Here is a 12963-nt window from a genome sequence, read left to right as displayed (position 1 = left end):
GAATGTACCATTAACAACCACCCTCTGTACCCGATCCTGTAGCCAGTTTCCTATCCATGTGCAAACGACTTCACTAAGACCAATAGACCTTAGTTTAGAAAGCAGTCGTTTGTGGGAAACAATATCAAATGCTTTGGCAAAATCCAAATAGATTATATCTACTGTATCCCCACTGTCCAGCTTCTTACTTACCTCATCATAAAAAGCAATTAAATTGGTCTGACATGACCTGTCCTTCATAAAGCCATGCTGATTACTGCTCATAATGCCATTCTCCACTACATAATTTTGTATGTGATCCCTTAACAAGCCTTCAAATAACTTGCCCATGCCCACCACGGATGTCAAACTTACAGGCCTATAATTGCCAGGCTGAGATCTTACTCCCTTTTTAAATATAGGAATGACATTCACCTTCTTCCAATCCCTAGGTACCATACCTGATGAAAGAGAGTCTGAGAATATCAAAAACAAGGGCCACTGTAATTCTGCCCCTAGCTCTCTCAGTACCCGAGGGTGTATTCCATCTGGCCCAGGTGCCTTGTTTACATTTATCGTGTGTAACCCTTTAAGCACCATATCCTGTGACACCACTGTGTAGTTGGAGCAACAGTGCAGCTATTGGGTGGGACTTGGCCCACTGGCTCCTCTACTGTATACACAGAAGAAAAGAACTGGTTAAGCACATCTGCCTTTTCTGTATCCGCTGTAACCATATTGTTATTATAACTCAATGGGGCCACACCCTCAACCTGCATCTAAATTCCCAGATCCCTGCTTGCTTCTCTGAGATATGGTGCTGGCAGCCTACAGCAGTGTGAAGACTACAGTGACATCACTGAAATCTCTCTCCCCTGTGGATCTGGCAGAGGGGAGGGGGGGAGGGAATGAAACACATGTGTAATATGAAGCAAGGAGGGAAAGGAAGGGAGAATACCTTTTTAGAGATGGCTGCCTGTTCTAGAAAATGTGAAGTAAGTGTGACTGAGTAAATATTTGATTAGGTGAGCCAAAAGTGTGGCGTTTTTACTAAACAAAAGGAGGACTATTGGGCAGTATGCTTTTTAAATTTTGACTTGCATTCTCCTTTAATATCATTTTAAATGACAACCATTTCTGCTTTGTGTTTTTATCAGAAAACATAATGCCCCAATCTATGCCCTGAAGCGCTGCCCTTAAGGAGCTAAAATTTGCTTTTCTAAAATTCAGTGTCTTTGTTGCCCCAGTGTAAATGTGTTTCCTGCAACAAACATCAAATGAAATAACATTATGGTCACTATTACCCAGGGGTTCAACCACTTGCACATTTGCTATACGTTCTGGGTCATTAGAGATCACTAGATCCAATATAGCATGGTTTCTGGTTGGCTCCTCAACCACCTGTGGCATAAAGTTGTCATGCAGCAAGTTTAAAAACTTGTTCCCATTTACTGTCCTGGCAGTACTATTGCCCCAGTCAATATCAGGATAATTTAAATCCCCCATTATTATCACTTGCCCCAAACTAGTAGCCTTTTCTATTTGCAACAGGAGCTGGGCCTCTTCCTCTTCGCTTACATTAGGGGGTCTATAGCAGTGCTGTCCAACTTCTACAGTGCCGAGGGCCGGAATTTCTCTAGCATACATGGTGGAGGGCCGCTAATGGAAGCCAGTTTTGACCACTCCCCTTTTTGAAACCACACCCACTTCAAACCAAACCTATTTTATCACAATGGTGGTAGCACAGCAAAATCCCAAATGCTTGGTCCTTACTGTGGGGATATCAACCATCATTCATATGTGAAAGAATTATGTCATATTAAGATATACCCTTAAATTCCATATGCCTCCTCCTCCCCTGTGGATAGCAGAGCAACCCCCAGTACATAATTACACACCTTAGGGACCATTTAATGGCTATTTCCAACTGCTAACAAACTCCCACAACAAACCCCTGCCAGGTTCACCTCCCACAAGCAGCATAGGGCAAGCAGAGTATGGCACACACAGGCAGCACTCTGCCTGTCCTACCCTGCCTGTGTGTGCCATACTCTGCCTTCCCTATGCTGCCTCTGTGTGTCATACTCTGCCTTCCCTACCCTGCCTGTGTGTGCCATACTCTGCCTTCCCTATGCTGCCTCTGTGTGCCATACTCTGCCTGCCCTACCCTGCCTGTATGTGCCATACTCTGCCTGCCCTACCCTGACTGTGTGTGCCATACCCTCCCTGACCTATGCTGGCTGTATGTGCCATACTCTGCCTACAGTACCTATGTCTGAGGTGTGAAGAAGTGAACAATGGGAGCGATTACAGGCTGAGCCTGAGGTGTGAACACTGCAGGGGGTGAACAATGCAGGTATTAAAAGGTGTGAAAAACACAGGGGATTACATTTTTAAAACAATACAGAGGGATTACAGCCTGAATCTGAGGTGAGAACCATGCAGGGGGCCAGTTAATCTCAGTACTGATACCATTTAATGCTTACTCAAAGGTAAGGCATCAAAGCAGCCAGACAGGTGGGGGGCCACACAGAGGGGGGTCGCGGGCCGCATGCAGCCCACGGGCCGCCAGTTGGACAGCACTGGTCTATAGCATACCCCTACAATTAGTTTGGTAGATTCGTTACTATCTGTGAGAAGCTCAACCCATAAGGATTCAGCTCCCTCTGTTACCCCCATCACTTCCTCCTTAATATTTGCTTTTAATTCTTGCTTAACGAACAGACACACTCCTCCTCCTTTTCTATTGCCCCTGTCCCTCCGAAACAATGTGCAACCCCCAAATTTTAACTGCCCAGTCATGCGACTCATTCAAACAAGTTGCAGCAACGCCAATCACATCATATTTCCACTCCAACTCTAGTACCTCCAGCTCATTTATCAGACTCCTTTGCTTTGCTTTGGCTGAATTAGAATCTTACAATAAAATTCTATGATTTTGCCAAACAATAAACCAAATCCTAGATTAGTGAATATATTTACACAAAGCACAATTTTCATAAATTGCGTATCAATATTGGTGAACATAGTAGTAGTAGTAGTAGTAAATGCAATTATGGAACCAGAGTGTACAGCAGTTATGAATGTAGGAAGAAGGGCTAGAAGAAACCTGCAAGTGAGACCACAAATAGGACATGCCAAACTTTGCATTACCAAGTGAGCTAGCACTTCTGCATTAATTTTGAGCCACCCAAGACCTCCCTTGAATGTTCAACCTTTAGTCATGCCCCCATTTAGCTCATAAAAAGGTTATAAATAAAGGAAAACATGGCTATATCAACCACTGAGCCATATTCTTAGCAATATATATAGGACATCAAATATGTTTTCAGATGTCCAACAGAATCTGATCAGCAAAACCAACTTGGCATGCAGATTGTTGTTTAAAGCCAGTGAAGATTTTGATATAATAAGATTCCAAGAACAGGCTTGCAATATTTGTAAGTTCTTCTAATAGTGTAATTGTTTGTGCACAGAACATCATTCTGACCAAATAAGATACAGTAATTAAGTAAAGCATGACTCCATACAGAGGCTCTGGCTTTTTATTTTTCATCAGCTGTTGCCTGTATGCTGGAGCAGAGGAATGAAAAATACTTTTGAGAACTACTGGAGAAAAGAATTAGAGAAACAGTAACACAAAACTATGGAAGTGTTTTAAAGTCATTAAAATATAATGTACTGTTGCCCTGCACTGGTACAACTAATCTGTCTGCCTCAGAAACCCTACTATAGTTTATTTAAACAAGCTGCTGTGTAGCAATGGCAGCTATTGAAATAGTGCTAAATGCCATGGGTTAAATTGCAGATAAGCTCTGTTGAACACCATCATATTCTTCATAGCTTATCTGTTATCTGCTATGTAAACTGAGCATTTTCTCCTTTGAATGGCTGCCCCCATTGCTACACAGCAGCTTATTTATATAAAGTATAGTAGTGTTTCCGAAGCAAGCACACCAGTTCTACCAGGTCAGGGCAAAACTACATTATATTGTGATTACTTTAAAACACTTTTATTCTTTGGTGATAACAACATATCTGCTGTATATTTTTTTTGACTTCATAGAAGAGGGGTCATACAGTAGAAACACAATTTTACATCACTGTGCTCAGACAAGCAGCATCTCTTTCATGGATTCAATTATTTTCCTGGAATTTGACATGGTCTCCTGGGAAATTTGAAATTTTGAAATTGAAATTTTACTGTATATTCTCACACCTTTTAAACACTTTTTGGGAATTACCCAACTTAACAAATGATAGCATAGGTATACAAGAAAACTTGATAATCCCATGTCCTCATTGATCAAGAATAAACACTTTGTATTGGAGTTGTACAAGTCAGAGGGGATAATTCTGAATGGCAGGTATATATCGCCCTTTTTTGGTTATGAGCTCTTTAAGCACAAATTATTGGGAGGGGCTGGGCATGACCAGGCTATCTTGGTACATATCGGTACTAACGACAAAATGAACGCTAGATGGAGGACCTTAAAGAGTGAGTTCAGGGATCTAAGATTAAGCAAAGGTCCTCCAATATCGTTTTTTCAGAAATTTTGCCGGTGCCATGTGCAAGTTTAGGGAGACAGCGGGAGCTTAGGGAGCTAAATGCGTGGCTAAAGTCTTGGTGTAGGAAGGAAGGGTGTGGGTTCCTAGAGCACTGGGCTGACTTTTCTTTGGGGTACAATCTATACAGCCGTGACGGATTGCACCTCAATGGAAGGGGTCTGCTGTGCTAGGGGAGAGAATAGTTAAGAGTCTGGAGGAGTGTTTAACTAGACAAGGGGGGTGGATGAGCTAGAGTTTTATGGGAAAGCTAGTGTAGACAGGGCAGTGGGAATAGCAAAGGGTTGTGGGGGAGGAGTGAGGGGGGCATATAGTTTATCAGATAAGGAGTTTCCATTGTTATAAGGGAAACAGACTAATTTCCACCTTAGCTCTAACTCACCGTTAGCTAATGTAAACATCAGAGGGAGAAGTAATAATTTCTGCTGCATGCTGGCTAATGCCCGAAGCTTGTCGGGTAAATTAGGGGAGCTGCAGGCTATTTGCATGTATTGAAAATTATGATTTGATTGATATCATTGAGACCTGGTGGGATGAAAAATGCGACTGGGCCTTGAATTTAAATGGTTATACACTTTTTAGGAGGAACAGAGGGATTAAAAAGGGTGGAGGGGTTTGTCTTTATATAAAGTCAGATTTAAAGCCATATAATAAAGACATTACCAATGAAAACGTTGAATCTCTTTGGGTAGAAATTTCAGTAGGGCTGAAGGTTACAAAGAAAATGATCATTGGTGTATGCTATAAACCACCCCGTATAGATGAGGAGGATGAGACCCAGCTACTGTTGCAAATGGAGGAGGCTTCACAACTGGGTCAAGTTGTTATTAAGGGGGATTTTAATTATTCGGACATTGACTGGAGTAATGGGGTGGCTAAGTCAGAAAAAGCTAGTAGGTTTGTAAATATGCTAAATGACAACTTTTTATTTCAGGCGGTTCAAGAACCTACTAGGAATGACTCTGTTTTGGACCTGGTAATATCTAATAATACTTAACTCATCTCTAACATTTGTGTGGGTGAGCATTTGGGGAACAGTGATCACAACATGGTCTCCTTTGAGATAATGCTGCAGAGACAGCTCTATAAGGGAGTAACTAAAACGCTTGATTTTAGACGTGCAGACTTTCCAGTATAAGGGCATCTCTGCAATGTGTCAACTGGGAAAGGCTCTTCATAGGGTTAGACACAGAAGGAAATGGAACATCTTTAAAACATTGCTTTGCAGGTATACACAACAGTATATTCCCCTTATAAGCAAGGAGAGGCATCGCAAAGCAAAACCTTTATGGCTGAATTAAAGTGTTAGTGTCGAGGAGGTTGGTAAGAAAAAACATGCTTTTAAAGCATACAAGTTAGCTGGGGCAGCAGAAACTTTCATCAGGTACAAGAAAGCAAATAAAGCATGCAAAAAAGCTATCAGGCAAGCTAAAATAGAGATGGAAAGGGATATTGCAGCTAGGAGTAAAAAGAATCCAAAATTATTTTTTAATTATGTGAATAGTAAAAAAATGAAGCAAGAAGGGGTGGGAACCTTATTATCACGGGGGGTAAGTTGGTTCATGAGAACAGGGAAAAAGCAGAAATTTTGAACTCTTATTTTTCATCTTTCTATACATCTGAGGAGCCAGCTAATGAAGGCTTCCCTTTTAATATGCCCAGTTCTAGTAATTTAGCAACTGACGCATGGGTCTCTCGGGAGGAAATTCAAAAGAGACTTGAACATGTAAAGGTAAACAAAGGTACAGGACCGGATGGGATTCATCCCAGGGTATTAAATGAGCTGAGCGCTGTGATTGCCAAGCCTCCTCACATAATTTTTCAGGATTCGTTGAGGTCTGGCATGGTGCTGAGAGACTGGCGAATTGCTAATGTGGTGCCGTTATTTAAAAAGGGATCCCGTTCTCAGCCTGAAAACTATAGGCCTGTTAGTCTGACATCAGTAGTAGGAAAGATTTTGGAAGACTAATTTAGTCGCCTTTTATGAGGAGGTGAGCAGGAACCTTGATGCTGGAATGGCAGTTGATGTCATCTACTTGGACTTTGCTAAAGCGTTTGATACAGTACCTCACAGAAGGTTAATGATCAAATTGAGGAATATTGGCCTAGAACATAATATTTGTAATTGGGTAGAGAATTGGCTGAAGGATAGATTACAAAGAGTGGTGGGACATTTTCTAATTGGACCAGTGTGGTTAGTGGAGTACCGCAGGGGTCAGTCCTTGGTCCTTTGCTTTTTAACTTGTTTATTAATGACCTAGAGGTGGGCATAGACAGTACTGTATCTATTTTTGCTGATGACTCTAAATTGTGCAAAACTAGTTCCATGCAGGATGCTGCCACTTTGCAGAGCGATTTGACAAAATTGGAAAACTGGGCAGCAAACTGGAAAATGAGGTTCAATGTTGACAAGTGCAAAGTTATGCACTTTGGTAGAAATAATATAAACGTGAACTATCTACTGAATGGTAGTTTGTTGGGGGTATCCTTAATGGAGAAGGATCTCAGGGGTTTTTGTAGATAACAAGTTGTCTAATTCCAGGCAGTGTCATTCTGTGGCTACTAAAGCAAATAAAGTGTTGTCTTGTATAAAAAAGGGCACTGACTCAAGGGATGAAAACATAATTTTGCCTCTTTATAGGTCCCTGGTAAGGCCTCACCTTGAGTATGCAGTGCAGTTTTGGGCTCCAGTCCTTAAGAAGGATATTAATGAGCTGGAGAGAGTGCAGAGACGTGCAACTAAACTGGTAAAGGGGATGGAAAATTTAAACTATGAGGTTAGACTGTCGAGGTTGGGGTTGTTTTCTCTGGAAAAGAGGCGCTTGCGAGGGGACACGATTACTCTGTACAAGTACATTGAGGGGATTATAGGCAGATGGGGGATGTTCCTTTTTCCCATAAAAACGATCAACGCACCAGAGGTCACCCCTTTAGATTAGAAGAACGGAGCTTCCATTTGAAGCAGTGTAGGTGGTTTTTCACGGTGAGGGCAGTGAGGTTGTGGAATGCCCTTCCTAGTGATGTGGTAATGGCAGATTCTGTTAATGCCTTTAAGAGGGGCCTGGATAAATTTTTGAACAAGCAGAATATCCAAGGCTATTGTGATACTAATATCTACAGTTAGTATTACTGGTTGTATATATAGTTTATGTATGTGAGTGTATAGATTGGTAAGTATAGGTTGTGCGTGCTGGGTTTACTTGGATGGGTTGAACTTGATTGACTCTGGTCTTTTTTCAACCCTATGTAACTATGTAACCTACAGGAAATGTGGGCTAAATGTACAAGGGTTGTTTAAGCAAGTAATTAGAATGTGAAGGTTTGTAGAAGTACTTAGTAGGCTAAGTGGTAGTAGGCTATGCCACACATAGAAAATACACTCCATACATTCCTACCTGTGTCTGCACCCGAATGAACTGAATACGTTCGGGTGCAGGCTCATGTAGCTGATATCCGCCTTTTTCTGAGGCTTACATTAGTGCAAATTAAGCACCTATGTTGAGTATGATAATATATAACATAATCTGCTGCTCAGCTGACAACAGTCATATGATTTTCCTGTCTTATCATAAACATTTATTGTAATAATAAATTCATGATTCATTATTACCAGTTGTAGGATGTTTGTCTTGACATGAAAAGGAGTGGCAGGAGGGGTTATGATAGCACCTGCTATGCAGGATCTGAAGCTAAGGTACATAATCAGCAATCAAAAAGGATATCAAGTTCAGGCAGGGACAGGGCAGGTGGTGGCAGAGTTTCAAAAGTCAGAAGTCAGGCAGAAAGTCAGCAACAAATAATCAGGTACAAGGCAAGCCTCTGTCACAGAGAATAAGGTTAGAATGCTTTGCATCCAATGGAGAACCAGAGTGTCCTTAATGGCAGTAGGTGCACACATCACAATTTACATTGGGAGGAATGTGGGAGGTATATTGGGAGTTATGTGGGAGGTATAGTGGGAGGGATATAGGGAGTAGTGATGAGCGAATCTGTTCCGTTTCGCTTCGCCGGAAAATTTGCGAATCTTTGAAAAGATCCGCGAAACGGAGAAAATGTTGTGCGGAAAAAAAATTGTCGCCCGCGACAATGGTACATTCTCTACTCTCCAAGTAAAGAATGTACAATTAACAACCACCCTCTCTACCCGATCCTGTAGCCAGTTTCCTATCCATGTGCAAACAACTTCCCTAAGACCAACAGACCTTAGTTTAGAACTATGTAGACAGCTTTGTAAATGAGTCTTTGTGTCTACCTTCATGCCCACTACTTCCTTCATTTCCTGTCATTCTATCCTACATATAAAGAGATAAAGATAACTATTTTTTTAGTAATGTAAATAGTTATATGCAGGTTTAGACAGCAAGTGGTGTTAAGTACCTTGTTGATGCCTATATAAGAGAGTGCTTAAAGCGGCATTTCCTCTTTTGGCCTGATAAATAGTGATGAGCGAAATGGCGAAAATGTTGTGCAACAAAAAAAATTTGTCGCCCGCGGCTATTATTTTGACGCGCGGCTATTGTTTCGTCGCCCGCGGCTATTATTTTGTTGCGTGGCTATTGTTTCGTCGCCCGGGGCTATTGTTTTTTCGCACGGCTATTGTTTCGTCGCCCGAGGCTATTGTTTTGTCGCGTGGCTATTGTTTCGTCGCCCGCGGCTATTGTTTTGTCGCGTGGCTATTGTTTCGTTGCCCGCGGCTATTGTTTTGTCACGCGGCTATTGTTTCGTCGCCCGCGGCTATTGTTTTGTCGCCCGCGGCTATTTTGTCGCGCGGCTATTGTTTTGTCGCCTGCGGCTATTATTTTGATGCCCGCCACTATTCTTTTTTTGACGCCCGCGAATTTTTCCGTGGCGAATTTTTTCATCCGTTTCGCGAAACAATCTGCCAATGGCGAAACGCGGAAATTCGCCACGAATCCATGCCTGGCAAAATATTTCGCCCATCACTACTGATAAAATCTTCAGAGAGACAGATGCTACTAGGCGGGTACCCATTCCTTGCTAGGCTAGACAGGGGGTTCACCAGTGAGGTGAACTACCTCACTCTAGGAGTGAGAGCTAGACAGGACAGCTAGCAAGGACAGCTTGAGTCCCCATGAGGAGTCAGTATTTGGGGTAGAGCCCCAGGGCAATTGTACGCCGTCAGGAAGCATGTGTAGGATTAGGGTAGGGGTCTGGTAGTGGAGCTGTAAAGAGAGAAACAGCACTGGTGAAGCTTAGGCACTGTAAGGAGACAGTGGTCCTGAAGGCTGCAGGGAATATATGCTGTATGAAATTGTACGTGACTCATGAACTGTAAGTTTCCTGCTTGATTTACTCCAGTCTGTCCTAGTCTACATTGTGAGAAGTCTGGTTGTGGTTCAACACGCTGCATTGTGGTCATAATTCTCAGCAAAGGCCTGCACCACTCCCAGAAAGAAAGGGTGATAGCCCTGGGTACCAACGTTACATACATGTGACTTTATATTACCAACTCACCTATAACTTTACTCCCCTTCCTTAGGGAATTTCCACTGATATCTGCAAGTGATAAGTGTCACGGAGACGTCACTCCCAAGACGCGCCTGACACCGGGACGGGGGAACAAGGGGTTACACGCAGTCACCTTTCACACAGGTTAGACTAACATCAAGCACCCCCAAACAAAACACCGCCCCAAATACAACTATTCGCTGCCACCACCTATCATTAACAGGCGATAGAAGCCCAATTACCCGACTATTTCATACATAAACTTTCCTACTGCATTGAGGGATAGTTCTACTACTTACACACACACACCAACAGCCACGGTTAATTTACATATACACTGTCCTACTGACAGTCCACTAACTAATAGCATGCACACAACCAAACAATTAGTACACTTCTAGGCCTGAGCAGTCATACAAGGTACATGGGAATTGATATAGAGCCGAAGGACATAACTTATTAAATTTTATATTTAATATTACAACAGTAAACAGTGCATTAAAAGAATATTACAAAAGAGACATGTACAAACAGTAAATAAAATAAAGGGGATAAAAACACAGAGAAACGTTACCGGGATCTTGTGCCCTCCTGAGGCAGGAGTTAGAAACAGTGAACTCACAATCCAAAAGAACATGGATGCCCCACAATATGAGTTAGCTGGCACCTGGGTCTGTGCCCTTTTTTATCTTACTCTTGGGACCCTCCCTCATTACTGTATTCATGAGGAAGGAGGGCCTAGGGGTGTGCCACAGGACCTCCCCCTGTAGAGAGCTATACTTCTCCTGCCAGTTTCTGGTCATATAATATTGGTACTTGCCAGTACCCAATATTATTATGACAATAGGGGCTTGTCGTAACCCATTTGGGGGCGATCAAAATGATACCAAAAATGGGGGGTGTCTCATGTCCCAGCCCCCCAGAACCCATCCCTGCTCAGAGAGGGGTATAGGCTGCCCCTCTTTGGTATCATTGGGAAGCCTGGCGCCTCCTCGTAAATCCTATGTGATTTATGGGGATGTGGACCCTAAAGCAGCAGAGATATGGATCCATTTCTATAATCCATATTTTCTGGTAGCTGCACCCCCCTGCTGCTCTGGGCCCCCAGTTGGCCCCTTTGATCCTAGATCAAAGAAAGCAATAGCTCCAGGTTTCCCGCCCACCAAATGGCTGGATACGGATAGTCTGCTCCCTCTGTTTGAGTTGCCCCCTTCCCGCAGCCTCTAAATGCCTATTTAATTAAGGGTCTCTGCAGGAGACTAGATAGTGATAGGGGCTAACCCTTTGCCAGGTCCAGGCCATATGGTGCCTGGCATGACAATAAGTTAGGATTGTTTTCACTTTTTATGTTTCATTATGTTTGTAATTATAATTTCATTTGTTAATAACATTATCTAAAAGACAACTAGGGCTCATGTTTAAACGGCAGGGAATATTGCAATGTGCAAATGGTGGGTAAGGGTAAAAAGTTGAAAAAACAGGAGCAAGCCTGGAGAATGGATTGCATTCCTGATGAATACAAGCCTGCTTGTAGTTCAGCAGTGGGGAGGGCTAAGGGAAGCACATAGATGGGAGCAGGGTGCAAAGGATCCCTGTCCTTGCTGTCCCATGAGTGCAGCAATGCCCCAGAGTTAGGTAGATGAAAATTAAGGAGTGAAGTTTTGCTTAGTGCTCTACCACTTGCACCTGGGCAATTGTTACATAACCAGTAACTATCACTTGAAAAATCATCAACCTCACAGCCAATGCTTTGGAACAAGGCAGTTTACTTGATTAAATTAACTAAAATTGGTTTGCAACTGGAAACCCAATTATGACATGCCTTCAAAGCCAACTAATAGAAGTGGGGTCAAATACTACCTGTATTTTATGAAGGCTAGATGAAGCAAACAGTGCTTAACCATACTGTAAATGATTACAATCTATATAAAATAAAAATGTGCAAACTAAATATGTAAAGGCTCACAATGTTATTGCTCAGTTAAAGTTTTTTTGTTTTTTTGAGGAGGGATCAGGGGATGATGATTGGAAGAAAAAAAAATAGATTGGCATAGTTGGTTTTAGTCTACTTATCTCTCACAATAGTGCTGGTTCCTGTATTTACACTTTGGATAATTTAATGTATTCGGCTTTGCCCAGAGAACCTTTCCAGCCCTTTCCAGCTTTTCCATGCATATCTCAAACAGTATAAAAGTTAATGTTTAACACTGGTTTTTTTCAGCTGCACTGAAATTGCACCTGAACCAGGATTTTACACTAGATGAGAATGTCAAAAGCATTTTTGATGATATGGCTAAACTAAGGCATTAAATATTTTTTTTTATGGAGGCAAGGTAAAAACTTGTATAATAATTTATAATGTTTGTTGACACATCACCCTAACTGTAATTTCAGAAGTGAGGCCAAAGTTGTTGAGATGCAAGATACAAATGTGTCGAGCAGTGAAACATGGATTGGCGTGATAGTTCTGTTAGATTTTTGTTTTCATACCATTAGGACTCCACTTCTAATGTCATGATAACCTGTGGCAATATGCACAGATTTTTGGGGGGCTGGGTCTGTTCTGCCATTGAGTTAGGTCACTTTCACAACTGATTTTTTATAAGGCACTTCGTGATTGTGTAGTGTAGGCTTTCATAATAAGTTACTCCAACGTATGCTCTCCCTGGTATTTGCAGACATATCCCTGCCTCAACTACTTATGATTACCTCTTAAACTTGAATCTATGGCTATAGTCAAAATGTTATAGGAGTATTTTATGTGAAATAAAAGATATGTTTTAGCTATAGGTGCCCCAAAATCACATGTTTTTCTTAATTACACTTTATACTGGATTCTGGCCAATGCATGTCTCTTTGAATACTTTGTGGGTGCAGTCAAAGTACAGCTCTTTCCGTTAGTGACTGTTGCTTAACAGTTGCAGTTGTTTCAGAGTTTCCACTAACATT

The sequence above is a fragment of the Xenopus tropicalis genome, chromosome 3 (assembly GCF_000004195.4).
Source record: "Xenopus tropicalis strain Nigerian chromosome 3, UCB_Xtro_10.0, whole genome shotgun sequence".
Taxonomy (NCBI): Eukaryota; Metazoa; Chordata; class Amphibia; order Anura; family Pipidae; genus Xenopus; species Xenopus tropicalis.
Note: the sequence above shows the minus strand (reverse complement) of the source record.